Source organism: Adiantum capillus-veneris, chromosome 6, assembly GCF_014529385.1.
Source record: "Adiantum capillus-veneris isolate H3 chromosome 6, ASM1452938v2, whole genome shotgun sequence".
In the NCBI taxonomy this organism is placed as follows: domain Eukaryota; kingdom Viridiplantae; phylum Streptophyta; class Polypodiopsida; order Polypodiales; family Pteridaceae; genus Adiantum; species Adiantum capillus-veneris.
In genome coordinates this window covers 132,049,880-132,068,295 of record NC_140936.1, presented here as the reverse complement: position 1 = coordinate 132,068,295, position 18,416 = coordinate 132,049,880, and the positions used below count along the sequence as shown (strand labels likewise).

Here is an 18,416-nt window from a genome sequence, read left to right as displayed (position 1 = left end):
TGCTGGTTTAGGTAGCATGACTTCAATGAAGATTCGTCGGTTTTAGTAGCACGCCAATTTGGTGTTGATTCACCAGCTTAACCAACACCAATTACAAAATTATGTTGCAGTGGCCAACCACCACTCCTATTTGTGTGATTTTGTCAACTCATGTATATGATGGAAGTGGTTTGGATTATATCGATATGGATTTGAAAATGATGACATTAATTATGGAATTGGAATGGTATTGATGGATCTCAGTTATTAAATGGCGTGATTGTGACACCAATGATATTTTAATACATGATGATATGACATATACTACTTATTCTAACGTGGTAAAGGATACTATAATATGCAGTACGTGGGTGATTGAAGGCATCAACAAATTAATTTGTTAAAATTTTTCTTTATTCATTTTGCTTTATTATGTTTATGATATGTAATTTTAACCACTATTTTGGACAAGTTATGACTTGCAGGATAATAGTAGAGCAATTGAGGACAATTGCTTTTTTAATTGAGGGGTATATGATGGTATTTTATTCATGATGCATTTAACATATATTTCTTGTATAGCTCGCAATTGGAAAGAAACTTAAACCATCTGATTACCTCTCATAATATAATGGTAGATATCAAATACTCACGAATAAACTCTCTATTTATAAAATCTCTTGCTTTTCTTGTATCATTCTTGGAATTTTATAAATAAGCTCACATGGGTTCACTAAGAGACCCATGTGGGGGTGGGGGGAGGTACAAAGGAGGGAGTATCATCTCCCTGGTGCTCTGCACATAGGTCCACCTTGTGCTTGTGCGTCTTCTACCACCGATCCAACCAACTATCCTAACTTTTCGTGGTTCTAGTGTGGGCCATCTATAGCGCAAATAATTCTGTTGCAAACCTTTCGTAGCAAATACATGAAATCAACGGTTACGATTTGTCCCGTGGAGCTAGCGTTGTCTAAGCTAAATCTGCTGTAGCCAATTGTTCCTTACGTGCGACGTTAATGTTTCCATGACATATATAGATCAGCTCAGCTGCGTCGGAACGCAAAGATTGCGTGCTCTTGGTGCAACCACTACAGCTTGATGCCCAGGTAGCGAGAACGAGAGAGAGAGAGAGAGAGAGAGAGAGAGAGAGAGAGATTCTTTGTTTAAGTGTGCGTATGTGGGTAGAATGTAAGAAGTTGTGGTGTGATTGGAAGGAAGGAAGAGAGAGAGAGAGAGAGAGAGAGAGAGAGAGACGACACAGGGATGTCGGGTCTCAAACCCTCAAGGTCTCCCTTGTTCTGTTGTCAGAGTAAGTACTTTCTTTATTCTTGCACAATGTTGGTACAATGGTACTAAATGCTTAGGTACTCATGTTGGGTACTACAGGGTACTGATGCTAGGTATTACTGAGTACTGATGGTACTATGGATGTTGAGGTACTGAGATACTGAGAGGTTTTATATTGAACGACGACGACGACGACGACGACGGGTACTGTTGGGTCTTGTCAACGACGAGATACTGATGGGTTTCGATGACGATGATGTCAATGACGAGGTACTGATGGGTCTATGTTGACGACAAAGATGTCGACGACGAGATATTGATGGGTCGACAAATGAGGTTCTTGATAGGTCTATGTCGACAACAATAACAGTGACATCAAGGTTCTTGATGGTCTATATCGATGACGATGATGTTGACGACGAGGTTCTGTGGATCCGTATGTCGAGCCAAGGCACAAGGGGTACTAGGTGCTGGAATACTGTGACGACGACGACGATGGGTCTATGGCTGAATGCTGAAAATTGTTCTACCGACTTGGCTGCGATGGAACGACCAACTGTGACGAGGGAAGGGTTGATCTACGGGGGGTGCTGCAACGGAAAGCTGGGAAAGGCAAAACCGTTGGCTGTCTTCGCTGAAAATGTTGATCACCAAGGCAGAAAACGCCGATGGAGAAGAAGGTTGAAAACGCTAGGTGTTGACCTGCGATCCCCAAGTCCGCGAGGTTCCTGTGCTGGTTGTCTCTTCTGCACTTCTCTCCCAGCGGTAGGGTTTCTTTTATAAGAATTATAGGCTTGGTTGGGCAAAGTCAAACACACGATTTTAAAAAAGAATTCCACAAGTCACTTATAAATAAATGATCTATAACAGGTGGTTCACGCGGTAAAATGCATGTATGCTCAATTGACTGTACTGTGCAAGAGAGGGTATGCAATTATGACCGGCCAGGATATGCACGTCCTGCTTGAGGCTCACAAAGGTTCCAAGCTAGGTCCTAAGCTAATGACTCATGCTAGACTGTAGCAGAAGCATGTTTATGTAGCGCAAGTAATGTGCGCATGTGACAAAGTTGTTTTGTAGATATATGGTAATCGCGGACGATTACTTTCTTTCAAGAAGGGAGGATGTCACAAACCACTGACATGTCAGCCACTGAAGAACGGAGCCAACAGATAGATTCCGACCTAGGAGCCTAATCCTTAAGCGAAGAAGCAATAGCCAAAGAAGAAGTTTTACCAACTTGCAAAGTCTTGCCGAGTGGTATATTTTTAAAGAGGAGTTCCCACCAACTTATGGGACCTTGTATGATGGAGCCCAAGTGGCCTAAAGAGATTAAAGTAAAGCACGACCCACTTACACACACATACACACAAAAGATGCGTAAAAGATGATGATGTGGTATCTGTACGGATGTCTGCAAATTAGGTTGATATGTTGACGTGGTAGGATTGTACGGATTTCCACGTTTTATGCTGATGATGTGGTAGCTGTACGGATTTTCAAAATTTGCCGTGGCAGCTTTTTATTTCAAGATGCTTTTGAAGTTTGATGCTTTTCATGTAACTGCTTTTCATAGGCCAAAGGCCTGTAGAGAGCTCATATTAGGCACTCTTCCGAGTGAAGGTGCAAAGCGCGAGTACCGTCATTGTACTGAGTTCAAGCAATATAAAGAAATACCGAAAGGGGTGCCAAGGTTTGAGGCCAATGCTCTCTTGGGATGGAACTCCGCCACTCTTCGTCTCGTGTGTCGTGCATCTCTTTCAGTTCAATTGTTATTTGAAGTGCTTAAAGTTAATCAGTCTGTCCTTTTTCATTTGCACATGGTGCCGGTCCCCGTTATAGTGTGGTATGTCATAGTGTGGTATGTCAAGTGTAGCGGAAGTGTTTATGGATTTAGCTCGGATCTAGTACTTTGCACACAAACACAAGGGTTGCTTTACTTCACTTAAAGGAAATGAATTGAACTAAAAGAAAGAGAGAGACAAGAAAGAGAAAAGAGACGATACCGAATGTCGGCTCTCAAACCCTCACGGCCCCCTTGCTCTGTTGCGAGAGCAAGTACTTTCTTTAATCTTGCACAAATTCTCATACAATGACTGAATGCTAAGATGTGGATGCTATTGGTGCTGGGTACTACTTGTTCTATGTCGAACTCGATGACGATGACGACAATGGTGACGACACGATGATTGCGACGATGAGGCTATGGCTGAATGCCGAACTGCTAGCGAGGTTGATGGTTAGGGGTCTACAACCACGACGAGGCAAGGGCTGAATCTGCAATGCTCCAAAACTGAAAACGCTAGTTATACTCTACTGAAAACGTTGGGCTGCTGGCATGGTCTTGCGGCACGGTCTGGTGCCCCGCCAAGTTCCTAGTTCTGTGCCTTCTTCAAGCTCCAAGGCTACATGGCTGAAAACCCTGCTAGAGAGGAAGGCCAGGAAACGTTGGTTGCCTGGCTTTGCAAGGCCGAGCCTCCTTCTGCTACCTCTGTCTCCTCTGCCCGCTGTCCCATAGGCTACATATATAGGTGCAATCATTGGGTCGAGCAGCTTGCTGAGAGGACAATCCACGATTTCATTAATAAAAGGACTGAAAACCAATTATTAATAAGTGCCATGCTAGGGGTGGTTCACTCGTGGTGAGTGCATATGCTAAACTGATTGTGCAAGAGAGGGTATGCACTATGACTGGCTTGGACATGCACGTCCTGCTAGAGGCTCACAAAGGTGCCGGGCTCAGTCCTAAGCTACTGGATCATGCTAGACTGTGGCAGAACATGTCCACATAGCGCAAGTGAAGTGCGCACGTGACATCCCCCTGTTGAAGGTGAGGCACAATTGCCGCACTTCTATGTGTACTACTAACATTGACTGCTTGTGATGCATGTGGATGCATCAACGGATGAAAATTCCTCCAAACGGGTGGATACTACGGATGTAGATATGGTGTGATGTGAACACCTACCACATTAGTTTCCAAGTAGCCTTAATATTGTCGCATAATACCAGCTTTCGTGCTGACTCTGCCTTGCGAGCAAGTACGTGTCACAAATGTGGGCACCACGTGCCAATAGAAAAGAACAGACTGAACAGACTTTTAGCTCTTCAATAACAACTGAACTGAAAGAGAGAGACGACACGCGACACGGAGTGGCGGAAGTCCACCCCAGAGAGTATTGGCCCCAAACCTTGGCGCCCCTTTCAGTATATCTTTATATTGCATCATCAAAGTACAAGCCGGTACTCCAGACTCTGCACCTTCTCCAGGAAGCATGCCAGAGAATGAGCCCTAGCCTCATATTTAAAGGCCCTTGGCCTGAAAAGCAGTTATAGTAAAAAGCCTTTAAAACTCAAAAGCTTCTGGTCCAAAAAGCAGTTTAAATGAAAAACTTTCAAACTCAAAAGCTTATGGTCCAAAAAGCAATGCCAAAAGCTGCCAGCGTAAATCACGGAAATCCGTACATCCTGCCACGTCATCATGTCAACGCAATTTTCGGAATTTGTCTGCTGCCTTAGGGTTAGGGCTTCTGGCAGAAATTAGGGTTTGCAGGTTTTAGGGTTAGGGTTTCAAGAATTAGGGTTTTTGCAATTAGGGTTTAGGCAGAAATTAGGGTTTGCAGGTTTGAGGGTTAGGGTTTCCAGAATTAGGGTTTCAACAGTTAGGGTTTTTGGCAGAAATTAGGGTTTGCAGGTTTTAGGGTTAGGGTTTCCAAAATTAGGGTTTCAGCAGTTAGGGTTTCTGGCAGAAAATAGGGTTTGCAGGTTTTAGGGTTAGGGTTTTCTGCACTCGGGCAACCATGTCCTCACTCTGTGACACTTCTTCTACTGCTTGTTCTTCTTAGGGTTTAGGCCCCTCGGCCGGCATCTATAAGTTGGCTCCATTCTTTAGGCTTTGACACGTCAGCAGTTTGTTACATCTCCCCTTCTTGAAAGAGAGTAATCGTCCGCGATTACAGCATATCTTCAAAACAACTTTAAGTTAGCTCAAAAATTTCCGAGGGACATTCCGAGGGACAATCAGTTTGCTCTTTTTATTAAGAAGTTAGCTTCTCCTTTCTGCTCTTTTGATCAAGGAGTTAGCTGCTCCTATCGGCTGTTTTGATCAAGGAGTTAGCGTCTCCTTTCGTCCAGATCAAAACTCTTGATATTCCGGCGTAGTAAAATTAGCCATCACACCCAGACCGTACTGATCTTCCTCGGGTGTCTTGATGCACTAAAATTACATACCCAGGCAATCTCATCCAATTAGGAATATTCAGTGGTTGGCACATCACAATGCAACACAAATGCTCACATATGCATGTTACAAGACATAGAAACATAAAGCCGCCGATGAACACTCCTCCCGTATAACCTAACAAGGTCTGGGCCAGGAGATATTCAACGACTCCCTCATCACTCCTCCCGCATAACCTAAAAAGGTCCGGGCCGGGAGATATAGAGGCCTTTTACAACCAAACGCCCCCCAGACCGCAGCCTGCGTCGTTTGGAGGTGCTGAGAGTAACCACTGCTCAGACTTCTTAATACTCCTCCCGCATAGCCATCCAGGTCCGGGTCGGGAGTCACAACGACAATTATTTTACAAGCATACAACCAAACGCTCCCCAGGCATCGGCCTGCGTCGTTTGGAGGTTTTCAAACATACAACGAAACGCTCCCCAGGCATCGGCCTGTGTCGTTCCGAGGTTCAAAACAGTATTTACCACTTCTCCACCCGGGAGTAAAATCACCAATCATTGAAACCAGTATCAAACCAGAGTCAAACAATTCAAATCGGCACCAAAACAGGTTCAAAAGAGATACCATCCATTTCAAACAAATTCCAAACAGGATCACCAAACAAGCTCAAACAGAACTCAAACTTAAAAAGCAATCTCGACATCAATCGAGCTCGAAAAGTCGATTGACTTTCCATCCTTAAAGTTGCACCAAAATTAGGGTTAGGTTCATTCCATAAGGTCATAGCCGAGCACAGCATGGTCCCTCAGCTCTTGGACAAACCGTGTTTCTTTGGCGGCGATAGTAGTCCCAAGATAGCAATCGCACTCGGTCTCCAAGGTCATCTGATCGTGAAGAGACATCTACTGGGAGATGTCGAGAAACTTCAAGTTATAATCTGCTAGGGTTTCCATGGCAAGCATTTCAGGATACCCCACTCTGCCAGAAGTTGCACTCCGAAGGATAACTTCGGGCAAAAATTTTCTTGAAAGCTCGCCAAGTCCTTGGAGTATGCTGCTTGGTAGCTGTAGACATTAACATCTGCATGGCACTGCTTCTGAGAAAAAAAAATAGTGACTTGAAACAAATCTGGGTCCTTCTCTTGCAAGTGATCTTAATTGGTTTATGCCCTGTAAGACACTGCGGTGAAGACGGGAGCGCGCCCGATGCGCAATGAAGTAAGGGTGGGAGTGGCTAATAAGTCCGGGTTGGGAGTGGCTGATAAGTCTCAAATAAAGCTGTGTCTGCTCTTTTGTAGGACCGGTATGCTTTCAGAAAAGCACACGCCTGATGCTCTGATACCACTGTCACAAATGCGGGCACCACGTGCCAATAGAAAAGAACAGACTGAACAGACTTTTAGCACTTCAATAACAACTGAACTGAAAGAGAGAGACGACACGCGACACGGAGTGGCGGAAGTCCACCCAGAGAGTATCTGGCTCCTTTGTGAGTCTGTTCGCAGACCGTGCATGTCCAGACACTTAGATTAGATGCATATCCTCTGGTTGCACACAACATGATCATCAGATTTCCATCTGAACCCATCACGAGCATTTTTATAGTGCATAGACCTATTTTCCCTAATTTTGACATTTTTCACTTATTATTTTTAAGTGACTTTTGTTGGGAACCGGGTAGGGCACTTTGACTAAGTGATTATATAAGCAAACCTAGCGCTAGCACTTTCTGGCAGAAGAGGCAGCAGGAAGTCCGGTTCAACAGACACCTTCTCAACAGGACCCCCCACACCTAGCGCTTTTTGAGCAGCCAACCTACCGTTTTCTGCATCAAACACCTAGCGTTTTTGGATCAGCAAGATCAGCCAGCGTTTTTGCACTTGCAGATTCCCGGCGACAGAAGAACAACAGGTCAGTCTAGCGTTTTGCATTTGCAAGACAACCGGCCACAGCAGAACCAACAAAAGCCCTAGCGTTTTTGCAAGGAGACAATTTTCAGCCCTAGCGTTTTTGCATCAGCATCACACTTCAGCGTTTTGTAGATTCATCGCGACGAAACCTCAGTATGCATCAGCGTTTTAGTTTTTAGCAGTCAGATATCACGGTAGAACCGCGAACCTTGCAGATCTCACCTTCCCGCAACAGATCCTCGCCGCACGGTCAAATCCAGCACAGTTTGCAGATTCAGCCTGTCACAAAGTGATGACGTGGCGGACAGTAGAAACCCTAATTTTTGCCAAAACCCCTAATTTTCGGAAATCGCGGAGGCTATAATTTTTTTTTATAAAATTTTTATTTTAATGATGAGCGACGCGAATCTTGCTTTTTCTCTACGCAATGAGAAAGAGAGAGAGAATGCTTTTGCTTTCAAGTTTTGACTCTCTGTGAGAGAGAGAGAGCAGTTGGTTTTGATTTGAAGCTTTTGGGCATCCCTTGTAACCTTTAAATTAGTGGTGAGGGCCTCACTTCTGAGAGCATCTGGACGCAGAGTTTGAGAGTGAATCCCGACCCACTCTCTTGTACTTTGAACTGATTAATATAAAAAGAAATACCGAAAGGGGCGCCAGTCTTTGGGGCCAATATCTCTAGGCACGGAACTCCGCCGGGCCAATGCAAATCTATTGTGATCTGTGAATTGTTTTGAAGTGGTTATTTGGTGCTGTCGCGGTTGATTCTTGACTTGGAGTGTCCAAGTCTGTTAAAGTGGTATCAAAGCACGGCTGATTTCTCTTCTACGAGAAATCCGATCCCCAATTTTTTTTCCGCGGCACCTATGGCTTCATGCAAGGATCAGTCGACTCCCTCTGCATCTGGAGATGCGGGCAGAGATCACAACGAAGATTCTGGCAGAGAGTATGGCCCGCCTCTGCCTACTCAGGCGGAGCAAAGAGAGATGAAGCGTCGTCAATTGATCGGCGATGCAATGAAGATGATGCTCAATTTTGCGAGGACCCAAAATTTGCAAAATATATGAGCGAGACTTCTTTTCAAGAAGTGCATGAGTAGTGGCCGAAAACCACTACACCCACTCTCAAGAAACCTTCTGCTCACAAGAAATACTCAGAGAAGGAATTAGAAGAGGTGGTTGATGCACGGATTGCTCAGCTTTTTGACGCGCAAAAAAAAGCCAAAAAGCACGGCAAAAAGCAGAAGAAAGGCACTGACATCCCGGGATATTTGGGTCGTCGGTCGACATTCGACAAGGCAAAGAAACAGAAGAAGTGTGTCAAGTTTGGAGGCTTACCCAATTCTTCTTCTTCTTCTGACAGTTCTTCTAGCTCTTTAGACTCGAGCGAAGAAGACAGAAAAAGCAAAAAGTGAAGCAAGAAACAAAGCTTCGGAAAGGGCAAGAAAAAGGCAAAGAAGGCTAAATCTCGCCCAAAGACTGACAGTTCTACTGAGGACTCGTCTACAGACAGCTCAGAATCTGATGATGGAAACTTTTATGCGAACAAGAAGAATTTTTTTTATAGAAAGCTAACGAGTATGACTTTCTCGAAGATAAAAGCAAGAAAGTCCGAGAGTTTAAGGAAGGTGGCCACTAGATCAAGTTTGATACTTTTTCAGGATACTCAGATGCTTCGAAGGCTTTGTCTTTTATACAGCAGTTTGACATCGCTTTCGCGGGAGGACGCTATTCAGAGCACTCCAAGATTCGGAGAGCTGCCTCTTACTTTAAGAGGAATGCTCGTACTTGGTGGTCCACGCTTCTTTTAAACAAGATTGCGCCAGTTAAATGGCTGAAATTGAAGAAGCTTTTTATTTCTTCTTGGTTGACGCAAGAATATGAATGAGATATACGAGCTGCTTGGAACCATCTTCGGATGACTAAGAAAGATACAATCAATGCTTACTGTGAAAGATTCTGGAGCTCTTTTCTACCCGCCTCTTGATTCAAGAAGATCTCGTTCAGAGAACAGATTGAGCGGTTTACCTTGGGTCTACCTACAGAGGTCCGAGATCAGTGCTTGGAATAGAAGTCAGCTTCTATTTAGGAGTTGATGAGTCATGGGAAGCGGGGCTTTGCCATTCACTCTGACAGTTTGACGTACCCCACAGATAAGGCCATGACACAACGAGCCAAACAGACATCTGGGAATGAAAGTAGAAAGAAAAAGAGCAACCCAGAGAAAAAGGATGCACGACCCAAGCTTACTCCTGAGGAGAGAGCTCGCTTCATGAGAGAGGGGAAGTGCTTTGGATGCGGAAAACATGGACATATCTCCGCGAAGTGCCCTAAAAAGGCACAGAAAGAACGAAATGTTAAAGAACGACGACGACAGGCCTGAGAGTTTGAGAGCAACTGAGGAACGTGGCAGAAAAGGCAGATAGAAAAGCAGAACTGGTACCACATGGCGTGGGACCTGCACCGAATCAAATGAATGAAAGTACAAACTTTGCCGCTTTTTGGGGCAAAGTGAAGGATCAGGAAGCTCTTTTGAAGGAGCCAAGGCCAACTTCTTTTCACTTGGAATTGGCGGCTCGATTTGGAATTATGCCCGACAGACTGACGCCACAGGCGGAGGTAGTTCGACTGGCACCCGGATGGTATGTTTCCATTACACCGAGCATTGGCAAACTTCGTTTGCAATGACAGGGGTGTTTAGGGCACGCGAGTGACGTTCTACTCAGGATCCCTTGGTACCACAAGAACTACGCCGTGGTTGACTACCGGGCCGAGAAAGCGACTTCGATAAATGAAGGGCTTAGAGATTGTACTTGATGAACTTCAGTTTCTTACTCATTCTTTTGGGAGAGAACTGAACGATGGATAAAGGTTGAATATGTTTTGACCTGATCAAAAGAACGCCAAGATTTTTCTCCACACTCATGCCGATTGCTTTTAGAGGGCCTGAAGATCATACCATTGATCTGATACCTGGAAGCACGCCACCGAACCGGCCACCTTACCGTGTGAGCTGAGTACAGAATGAAAAGATTATGAACCAGTGAAAGACCTCTTGGAAAAGGGTCTTGTCCAGCCGAGTACTTCACCGTATTGCTCTCCATTGTTGTTGGTTTTGAAGAAAGACGGATCTTGGAGAATGTGCATCGATTATAGCGCTCTCAACGAAATCACCATCAAGAACAGATTTCCGATTCCTAGGATCGATGATATAGTGGACATGTTACAGGGATCCTCGTGCTTTAGCAGGATTGACTTGAAGAGTGGATATCATCAGATCAGGATAGCGCCAGGAGATGTCAATAAGACAGCTTTTTGGACGACTTTTGGGTTATTTGAGTTTTTGGTGATGCCTTTTGGCTTAACTAATGCTCTTGCGACATTTAACCGGATGATGGACAGGATTTTTCGAGAGTACAGGCTATTTGTTGGCACTTTCTTTGACGACATCATTGTTTTCTCCAAGAATGAGGTAGAACACAGAGATCATTTGCTTCAAGTCTTTCAGGCATTACGAGATCACACGTTAGTAATTAATGCAAAGAAAAGTGAATTTTTCCTACCAGAGATACACTTTTTGGGACACATTGTGTCAGCAGCAGGAGTGCACATGGACCCGGCCAAGATAGAGACTATCCGTGATTGGCCCGATTTGAGGAATGTCCATGAAGTTAGAAGCTTCTTGGGACTGTGTTTGTACTACAGGCGGTTCATTTGAAAGTTTGCAGAGGTTGCTTCCCCTTTGCATATCTTCACACTGAAAGGAGTACCTTTCTCGTGGGGATCCACAGAGGTGACTGCCTTTCAGACCTTGAAAGAGAAATTGACTACAGGACCTGTTTTGACTTTGCCGGACTTGCAAAAGTCATTTGAAGTATATTGTGATGCTTGTGGTCGTAGTCTGGGTGCCGTCTTGATGCAAGAAGGCCATGTCATAGCTTATGAGAGCCGATTGTTCTCTAGGCTGGAGATGACAGCACACATATATGAGAAAGAGATTTTGGCAGTTATCCATGCTCTTATTCAGTGGCGGCACTACCTACTCGGAGCGGATTTTACTTTCTTTACAGACTATCAGAGTTTGCGCTACTTCTTGCCATAGAAGCAGCTTTCGGAAAAGTAGATGTGGTGGGCGAACATCTTGTCATAGTTCCACTTCCAAATTGTCCATGTGCAGGGACAGAAGAATGTGGTGGCAGATGCTTTGTTTCGGAAACCGTTGGTTCTGGCTATTTCTGCGATACATCATAGGAGCTTCGAGGATATGGTCGATCAGTATGCCACAGATACAGATTTTGCAGATATTTTCACACGGATATGGGATGAGGAGATAGTAGCTGGATACTCCCTTTGGGAAGGCTACTTGATGAAAAAGACTATATGGTGAGTTACGCAACCGTTGAGGGAAAAGGTTATGACTGAATGCCACTGTCCACCTTTTACTAGTCACCGCGGCATTCCTACCACCATGAAGGGGGTAGAGAGATACTTTTTTTTGCAGAGACTCAAAAAGGATGTGGAAGAGTTTGTGCGCAATTGCTTAGTATGCCAGAAGGTCAATTTTGATAGGCATAAGGCACAGGGATTGTTAAAGCCTTTACCCATACCCACCCGCCCCTGGAAAAGTATTGAAATGGATTTCATTTTTTGATCTCCCGAGAACACAGAATGATCACGATGATTTTCCGATTACATGGCACGTATGAGACGATTGTCTCCGACAGAGACCCCAGATTTATGAGTTTGTTTTGGAAGGCAATTTGGGAGAACATTGGCACGCAGTTGCAGTTCTCGTCATCGTTCCACTTGCAGATTGACGGGCAATCTGAGATTGCCAATTCAGTGATTTTAGATTTATTGAAGTCTTGTATCTCGGATCAGAAGACTCAATGGGAAAAGAACTTACCTTTGGTGGAATTTTCCTACAATAACACGATACACTCTTCGACGGGGAAGACGCCATGTGAGATTGTTGAAAGTGCTACGAAGGTTCCATCCTTCCTGAGCACAAAAGATTAGATATTTGACGCAGATGAATATTCGCTAGATTTTTTGGATACGGCTTTTGCCAAGGTTCGCGAGACTTTACAGGAGTCTCAAGAACGACAGAAAAAGACAGCGGATCGCCATCGTCGCGACTTGAAATTAAAGGAGGATGATTGGGTGCTCTTACGTTTGAGAGGCACGCCTACGAAAGAAAAAGGGAAAAGAGAGGCTTTTTCCAAAGCTTAGTATGTGATACTACGGACCTTTCCAGATCACTGACAAGATAAATGATGTCTCCTTCTGATCGAAACTGCCAGATACTTGGAGGATTCACAATGCATTGCATGTGAATCTCTTGAAACCTGTTAAGGGTGATGTGCCTGATGATGGGGAGCATGATGAGCAACCCGAAGTGGAAGAAAACGAGGAGATTCTTGTTCCTGAACAGATTTTGGCACATAACGATACGAAGAAAGGTAAAGTCCGAAGGCGGTTCTTGGTTAAGTTCAAGAACTTTCCTGCATTTGATGCGAAGTGGATGGAGGAGGAGGACCTAGCAGATACTCCTCGGATTGTGAAACTTTACCTCGATGTTTTGGTTTACCTCGATGTTTTGGTTTAGCATAGTCTACTCCAAACGATGTTTTGTTCTTGACTTCTTGTGAGTGCAGGAACTGATTGACGAAATGACTGCAACATTTTGGTCTACTTGATCTCGAATAGGGGTTAGTCAATCGGACATCGATGAGGTCTCGATTGGACCTAGATGTGATTGCTACCTACATTGCTGATAAATCTACATTGCTGATAAATCATGGTCTAAGATCCGAATGAATGTTGAATGTCATGTGATGTCGTGTGATGTGACCGTCGATTTTGTACATATGCTAGATGTTTGTTCCTAGTACGTAGGTACTAACAGTCAGTGTCTGCTAAGACGGTTTATGGCTTTTGTCGGTTTTGCAGGCGTAATCGCGGTCGATTACAATGCTTTCAAGAGGGGGGTATGTCACAAAGTGATGACGTGGCGGACAACAAAAACCCTAATTTCTGCCAAAAACCCTAATTTCCGGAAATCGCAGAGGCTATAATTTTTTTTAAAATTTTTTATTTTTAATGATGAGCGACGCGAATCTTGCTTTTTCTCTACGCAATGAGAAAGAGAGAGAATGCTTTTGCTTTCAAGTTTTGACTCTCTGTGAGAGAGAGAGACCAGTTGCTTTTGATTTGAAGCTTTTGGGGCTCTGCTTTTGGGCATCTCTTGTAACCTTTAAATTAGTGGTGAGGGCCTCACTTCTCAAAGCATCTGGATGCAGAGTCTGAGAGTGAATCCCGACCCACTCTCTTGTACTTTGAACTGATTAATATAAAAAGAAATACCGAAAGGGGCGCTAGTCTTTGGGGCCAATATCTCTAGGCACAGAACTCCACCGGGCCAGTGCAAATCTATTGTGATCTGTGAATTGTTTTGAAGTGGTTATTTGGTGCTGTCGCGGTTGATTCTTGACTTGGAGTGTCCAAGTCTGTTACACAGCCCGGAAACTGAAATCTGCGTTTTCAGCACGTCGTAGTTGCATTGTCGCCATCGACATTGTCACCGATATAGAGTCAGAATTCAACAGATAAAGATTTGCAGATTTCAGCCCTTAGCATTTTCATATTTCAGCCTGTCTCGTCGTCGTCCTCATCGTCGTCGATATCGTCGGCAAGTCCAAGCATTGTAGAGATTTGGGCAATCAATAGTCGACCGTTCTCGCCATAGAGAGTGGGGCCTTCGGAGGAGGGTTTGACAACATTCTGGTGTCGTATTCTTCTCTCTCTATCTCTCAGTCTCAGCACCTTCATTTACAGTGTTTATCCACTTTGTTTGTGTCCATTGCACTCTCTCACTAAAGGAACGGAAGGCTCTCCCTTCTGTAAGTAAAAGGAACCTTGAGCACAGTTCGGAGCACTCATCTTGAGCAAAGTTCAACATTCACTTGCGCTCCACCTTACATTGGTATCAGAGCTTTGGCAGTGTTCTACATCACTCAAGGAAAGAACCACAAGAACCACATAATTTTTTTTTTTGCTTGTTGAGGTCGCACGTAACCCAAGTCCTCTTGGGCGTGTCGATTTCTAATCGTGTTTTTGAAGAGTGACAGGAAACCCAAGGGCTTGTCCAGCCTCCCCTTGTTTCTCTTTTCACTCATTGAGAGCAGACCGTGCACTTAGCGGCCAGCCAAGCGACTTGAGGTGGGAAAAAGCAACCTTGGTGTGAGCGCAAGGCCGCCAAGGGGTGCGCCCGCGGGAAAGAGTATAGCTCGGGTACGAGAAGATCCGTCTCTAACACAGATTGCAAGCGAAAGAAGAACCTCAAGAACCCCAAGAACCCCAAGATCCTCAAGACCCTCAAGAACCTCAAGAACTCAAGAACCTCAAGAACCCAAGAACCACAAGAACCCAAGTTCCTCGTGAACTTAAGAACCAAAGACTTCAATGGATGGTCATCACCCGAAGCGGAATGGATACTTCGCATCGAGGTGGTGAGCATGGGAGTAGCGAAGAAGAATTTTCCCCACCAGGAGGTTTTTCTGACCCTCCCCCTTCCCCATCTACGCCAAGGATTGTACTAACTCCTATGGAGGCTTTGGAGCAGATGTTTCTGGACAGGAAGTTAGAACGCGAAGCAAGGAAGTTAGAATGCGACGCAAGAAAAGCAGATATTGAGCGCGAGCGCGAGCAAGCACGCTTGGAAGCCGAAGAAAGACAAGTAGAATTTGATCGCGAGAACAAAGCAAGAAAAGCAATGAACGACCGAAGAGATGTTGCAACTCTTTTCTCAAGTATAGGCAAAGATGCAAGAGATTCGGGAAAAGGAGACTCTCTCAGTCTCTTCTCCTCCAAAGTATGACACACAGGATTTGCATGATGATAAGCATGATAATGATGAGCATGATGGTTTGAATGATAATGATGAGCATGATGGATTGCATGATAATGACAAGCACGATGATTTGCATAATCAAGATGTGATTTCTCACAAGCATGATGATTTGTATGATAAAGATGTGATAGTTCACAAGGATGATGGTTTAGTAGATACTTTTTCTAGTGAAGCTAACCTGTCACAAACGGGAGCGCATAACAATATAAAATACATTCGGATAAATAGACTTTATCACTTATTACTGAAGCCAAAGGATAGAGAGAGAGAGAGAGAGAGAGAGAGAGAGAGAGAGAGAGAGAGAGAGAGAGAAGATCGACACAGTACTGCGACCAGAAGATGGGTTGGTCCCCCCTCGTAATAGTATCTTTATTACTGACGAGAAGTCTATACAAGCACTTGAATCGAACGTATTACCACGTTCGTTCTAGAATAACACTTGATGGTTCCCGGAAGCCTCGGCTTCTGATTCCTAGGGCAAAATCCTATTCCAAGGAACTTCCGTTCCTTATTCCAAATCCTTGAAACCAAGGTTCTTGCCTCTGGATCTCACCTTCCAGACTCAGGGCATGACATCCCTGCAACTCTCTTTTACAACTCTGTTTCCAGAGTCCTCTTCACGCAGAACAACTCTGCTTTCCCGGACACAAAGTCCTTACTTGGGAATCCCAAGTTCGGGATCACAAACTTGAGAGACTACCTCTCACCGATCCGTGGATCTACTTCCCAACTTGGCTCTAGTTCCTCAGAGCGCTTTTCTCCTGTAGAGGCTCATGCCTTCCTCCGCTCCTACTCCCTCACGCAGACGAAGTACACCTGCAATCAAATACTCAGAGATCATAACATGAAAATCGTTCCCTTCAAAGTCTCGACGCTCTAAATGCAACTCGGTTCTCGAAAAGCAATTCCTCGGAAGAGATCTCTACATAGAAAATCCTCTCTTCCAATCCTACACACAAAAGAGGTGTGTTCTCGGGTTCCTTCTCGTAAATCAGCCTCGTCTAGGACGTTTATGGGCTGAAAACAGAGAAAAACAGCAGCTTGTCGTGATGGAAACACGCTCCGTAGGCACTTCTTCACGAGGGAACTTACGCATTGGGTCTTGGCGACATCGGGTACACTTGGGGCAGCCATGGGTATCACCGGCAAACGTCTTCTTTGTGGGTGAACTCTGCAGCAGCATCTCCTTCTTGCAAAAGCTGATCCTCCCCTCTGAGTGAGGGCATGTGATGCTTTTATAGCTCCTAGCCACGGGCACGGATAGCTGCTCGCGTAAAGATCGTGACCATTTTTTTTTCTTTTCTTTTTTCTGTTGTTCTCCCAGAAAAAGAGAGAGAGAAAACGCTGGTTGATCTGTTGCCTTATTTATCAGATGGCTGCTCACTTATTAAATGGGCGGCTGGCGTATTTTAAAAATAGTATGAATCTACCCAAAAACTCAATAAAACCTTATAAGTTAAAAACAATGCTTTCAGAGCACTTCCCAGGCGTCCTTGGATGCAATCACACGCACAGTTGCAATGCAGACATAGACTTCCTCGCGGGAAAGCATCTGCTTTCCCAAAAGCAATTCCGCTTTCTCAGAAAGCATCTATTTTTCCTCAAAGTTTCCCCTGAACCCATCTTCATTCAAGTGCTTGCTTTTCCTTGTGCACAATACCAACACAGTTCGGAATTTCCTCCTGACTATGGATATTTTCTTTCCGATGCACCTGTCACCCACCTTTGACGCATCAAGAATACCCATCACCTAGTCCTTTCCTACCGAACTTACGGTATAATCTCCTTCACGATGCTCTATGTCACCTATCCTATGACGCATCAGAGAAGTCCGTTCCCGGATGGTCGGATACTTCTTTCCGATGCTCCCTGTCACCCATCCGATGTGACGCATCAGAAGTACTTGTTCCTGGTGGCCTTACAGATATTCCCGTTCTCAGTGCTCCCGTCATTACTTTGAATGACGCACTAGGAATACTCTGAACTCGGATGTCTCCAGTGAAAAAAACCTCTCACTTAAAATTCCAATAATTCATTTAGAATTATTTTTCATGTTGTTCCAAGCGACAAAACCCTCTCACTTATAAATCCAATAATTCATTTAGAATTATTTTCCTGTCAGATAAAGCCAATTTAGCAACATCTCTCTCACTTATAAAACAGTTGTCCTCAAGTGCAGAGGTCCAAATGAACTACCGGGGAGAAACCGGAAAAAATTACAAATCTTTCTCAATGGTGAGTTGAGCTTGTCCTTTCTTAGTAGAGAACTTAAAAGTAAATTAAAGAAAAGAATTTCATAATTCAAAACTTACCTTACCAGTTCATGTCCTTCCTCTTACGAGCCATGTAAGAACTCGTCATTCGCATCTTTCCGAGAATCTGTTAACTCAATTCCACCTTCTCAATCCCGAGAAGAATAATCCTCCTAAAAATCAATTTAGGTCTATGTCCTTGCGCGTAACCTTGCGCTATTAGTCCTGAGGATATTAAACCTCTTGTGTCCTCCCGCATAGGGCATGTCGAGAGCATTAAGCTCATGTGAATCTTCCTGCGGCAGACAAAGTGTGTCATCTTACCAAAGTAAGTTCTTATTCCGGGCCTTTGCTTTGGGTAGGCCAATTGTTCTGATCCAAAGTTTCCTTATCCGAGACTCTGTTAACTTGATTCTGTCTTCTTAAATTTGAGAAGAATAATCTTCCTAGAAATCAATCTAGGTATCTGTCCTTGCGCATAATCCTGCGCTATTAGCCCAGAGGGTATTAAACCTCTTGTGTCCTCCCACATAGGGAATGCCCATGTCATAGAGCATTAATCTCGATGTCTTTCTTTCACAATTTGCGATCACCTTAAAGAAGGTTCTTGTTCCGGGCCGTCGCTCAACGTAGGCGGATGGTTCCAATCCGAAGATTCCTTGTGCACGGCGGGACTTCCTTCCAATTTTTTTCCTCCTGTGAGTTATTATCACCAAGAGTGTTTTCTGGATGCCCATTAGAGTCTCTTCCTTACAAAATCATAAAAAAAAAAGATTCACCTTGCGAGAATCAATGACGCCTTGCAAAATCTCATGCAGATAGGATTCTAGCCATAGCATTTTCTGAACGTACGTTCAAACCTGGTTCACAATAGAGCGAACCCTCTTTGATTCTCAGG

General features: G+C 44.4%; 1 protein-coding gene across 10 annotated transcripts in view; it reads left to right on the top strand.

Annotated features, from left to right (window-relative positions):
- Nucleotides 1-750: 750 nt before the first annotated feature.
- LOC147456299 (glucose-6-phosphate 1-dehydrogenase 6, cytoplasmic-like) overlaps nucleotides 751-18,416 on the top strand; it is a 96,172-nt gene continuing 78,506 nt past the window's right edge. For 3 of the 10 annotated variants that reach the window (XM_086514816.1, XM_086514817.1, XM_086514815.1), the window contains exon 1: nucleotides 751-1,085. The gene's annotated coding sequence lies outside the window, so the exon portion shown is untranslated. Of the gene's footprint in view, nucleotides 1,086-1,189; nucleotides 1,289-18,416 lie in introns of those variants that run through there. The other 7 variants (XM_086514820.1, XM_086514818.1, XM_086514812.1 and 4 more) reach the window with 4 other exon arrangements.